Below are 3,754 nucleotides of genomic sequence, written 5' to 3' on the forward strand. Positions count from 1 at the left end.
TTTGCCGCTGAGCTAAATCCCCAGCCCCCAATTAGCTTATTTTCATTATGTATATTTATGAGAAATAAATATAAACAACATATATAAATATAAACAACATCTTTTAGCAGGCCAGAGGTAAATTTCAGGGCTTTATATTTGGGGACTATGAACATAATCAAGAGGTCCCATAGAAGATGGGAAAAGAAGAGTAAACATAAGTGAAAAAGGGAAGCACAGGGTGATAAAGGAGAGCTACTGGGAACTCCTGTGACAAGGCATAGTTGATGGCATTAGGGACAGTAGATATCTAAAGTCAATTTTAAGAATTTTCTTTCTTGCTTTGTATAGAGAGCCCTTTCTGGTCCTCATCACAACCAAGGAAGTTTATATTTGTGATCCCATGAAAAGTTATTGGAATTCTAGTGAGTTAATTGCAATCTACCCCTTCCAGTGCAACCCGTGGTGAGAATAAAGACACTAAGGTATATTTGTAGTTATGAGGAGACAAAGGGTCCTAAGTCCAGCCATGACAATGGCTACCTGGAACAAAAGCCTTGACCCAAGGCCGAACCGGGATTTTATTCATTCATGAAGAAGGGAGTGGCTTGAGGATGAATGACTGTGAGAATCATGGGAAGTAGGTGAGTGCCATGAATTGGGCTAGGTAGGAGGCCTGAAATCCCCTCTGCAATATGTAGAGAGAAGGATGTGCAGAAAAAGTAATCTGCATATCCCAGTTGAGAGAGTGTCTAATGTTTTGGGGCCAGTGCTTCAGCCCCGATGTGTAATCTTTCCAGCCCCAGGAAGTCATAGCCTCTATCCTGAGGCTCAATCCCAGCTGACAGCGTGAAGCATTGGCTCACACGTCCCACCTCATCCTGGCTCATTTGTGGGAACAATGGGGGTCCAGGGAAACACACCTACCTTCTTCAGAGACTACCACTAGCAACTTGGCTACACCACTATGCATGGCTTAAAGCCAGCTGATGGGATAAGGAAAAGGTCCTAGCCAGCTTTGTGCATATCAATACGTGGAATTAAGGTCAGGCTCAGCCAAAATGGAGACAATTGCTCCTCCTTCAGGGAGAGTCACCCAGGTGGTCCTCTACACTTTGTAATTCCCTCACATCATTTTCAAATCTTTCAATGACATTTGTTACAACTATGTATCATCTAGGTTTAAAGAACAAATAATTATCATTGTGGTTGTTTCCATATAAGATAAAGCTGATCAGAACATGGAATCTCAGACTAAGTTATTTCAGTATTAAAACCAAGAGCTACTTCAAGTTAACACATTTCAATTTTTTTTTGGAACAAAATTTTCTTTGGGTGAGATAGAAGTGATTTTTTATTCAAATTTATAGAATTAATTTTGAAATGTAATTTGAATGGATGTAGATTGAATGGGCTTATGGATCAAGACCATTAAAATGTTCATATCCCCTTTACCTGATATTTCTATGTTTGAGCTCTCGTTTAAGGAGATGCAGGTGAGGAATGAGAATAGGGACTTTGGACTTGGTGAGTATGGAGTGTTATAGTAGCATTATTTATTAGTGCAAATATGAGCAATAATATTATGTTTGTTATGATGCATGGAATATTTAAGAGCTGAATTCATTTTTCTTCCCACTTAAGAAATTTATCCCGATATCCATTAGCTCACAGTTCTGTTAGTTCTAAGTCCACTTTTGTTCAGCTGGGCCCAATTCATGGGCTTTCTTTTTACTCTGTTCTTAATTTCTATTGATTTGCAAAATCTTTTTAATAAAATGAGATCCCAGTTGTTGATTCTTTGAAGTATTTCCCATATAGTTTGGTTTTTGTTCATGAACTCTCTGCCTACCCCTATGTCTACCTACTATTTCTTCCAGTAGATTTAATGTTTTTGTTTTAATATTTAGATCTTTGATCCATTTTTTCTTGAGTTTGGTGCATGTTGATAGACATGGGTCTAGTTTCAGTCTTTGGCATGTGGAAAGCCAGTTTTTCCAGCACCATTTATTAAAGAAGCTATCTTTCTTCCAGTGAACATGTTTGGCCCCTTTGTCAAAGAGAAGGTGCCTGAATGTATTTGTAGTTGTGTCTGCATCTTCTAATCTATTCCACTGATCCTCAGGTCTGTTCTTTTTGCCAGTACCATGCTGGTTTTATCACAGGAGCTTTGTAGTCTACTTTTAAGTCAGGGATTGTGATACTTCCTGCCTTTCCTTTGTTGCCCAGGATTGCTTTTGCTATCCTAGGTGTCTTCTGGTTCCAGATGAATTTTAAGAATGTTTTCTCTAGATCTGTGAGATGTGCTAATGGTATTTTGATCAGGATTGCATTAAATGTGTATAACAATTTTTGGAGTATGGCTATTTTCACAGTGTTGGTTCTTCCTATCTATGAGCAAGGAATATCTTTCCATTTTGTGAAATCTTCTTTGACCTCTTCTTTCAGAGTACTGCAATTTTCACAGTGTAGATCTTTTACTTCCTTTCTTAGTTTGATTCCTGAGTATTTTATTTGTTGGGTGCTATTGTGAAGGGTGTGGTTTCTCTAATTTCTCTGTCTTACTGATTGTTTAGGTGCTTTTCAGTACTACTCTCTTCTCTTGTTCTGGACCTTCAATAGTATAAACATTAGCTCTTTTGTTATTAACCCATGCATTTTTGAATGCCTGACTTTTCCCCCCACAAAATGATACTAATTTATTCTTTTTTCCTTACTGTGAAAAAATGTACACAACATGCAGCATACCATCTTAGCCATTTATAAACATGTAGTTCTCATATTTCTATAGTAAGCACGCTCACATTGTTGTGCAACCAATAGTCAGAACTCTTCATTTTGCAAAAGAGAAGGCAACTCCATACCTGTTAGACAACAAAGCCCATCCTCATCTCAGTCTAGCTCCTAGCAAACACCATTCCCCTTCTCTAGAATTTGCCTACTCTAAAAACTTGATATAGTGTTTCTTTTCACAATTAGTTGATTTGACGAAGCACACTGTTCTCAAATGTCACCCATGGTGCAACACATCAGAATTTCCTTCCTTTTTACTAACGAGATTCTGATTTTTTTCCAGTCTATCTTCTTAATTCTACTGATGTTTTCAAATTCATAGAGTGTATCTTCTATCATCTCATTTTATGATTGATTTTCATCAGAGAGCTTTAATTTCCTATAATTTTTTTTTTTTTTTTCTGGTACTGGGAATCAAACTCATGACCTTGTGCTTGCCAGGCAGGCACTGTGCCACTGAACTAAATCCCCAGCCCCTTTCTATAATTTTTTCTTGGAACATTAGTGTGTAGTACACAATGATTACATTCATCATGGGAGTGGGTACATGACATAGCACATCCTAACTCTTCTTACTTCCCTTTCCCTTCCTCTCTCCCTCATCCTCTGTCTCTTTGTCCTTTGCCCTTTGGAAAGTATCCATCTCCCCATAACCTTTTATTTTGCTCTTTAAATTATTTATACTTTGGTTTTTCATATAAGAGAAATCATGTGATGTTTAAGCTTTTGTTTCTGGTTTATTTCACTTAACACTATTGCTTTTTTGAGACAGGGTTACACTGTACAGTTAAGACTGGACTTCAACTCACTGTAGCCTTGAACTCCTATAGCTCAGGCTGGCCTGGAGCTCACAGTGATCCTCCTCCCTCAGCCTCTGAGTGCTGGGATTACAGGGGTGTACTACCACATGTGGCTTTGGTTCAGTTTTGATAACTCAGATGTATCTAAGAATATATCCATTTCTTCTAGATTCTCCAATATA

This window comes from Chinchilla lanigera, unplaced genomic scaffold, assembly GCF_000276665.1.
Source record: "Chinchilla lanigera isolate Chin_1 unplaced genomic scaffold, ChiLan1.0 scaffold00149, whole genome shotgun sequence".
Taxonomy (NCBI): domain Eukaryota; kingdom Metazoa; phylum Chordata; class Mammalia; order Rodentia; family Chinchillidae; genus Chinchilla; species Chinchilla lanigera.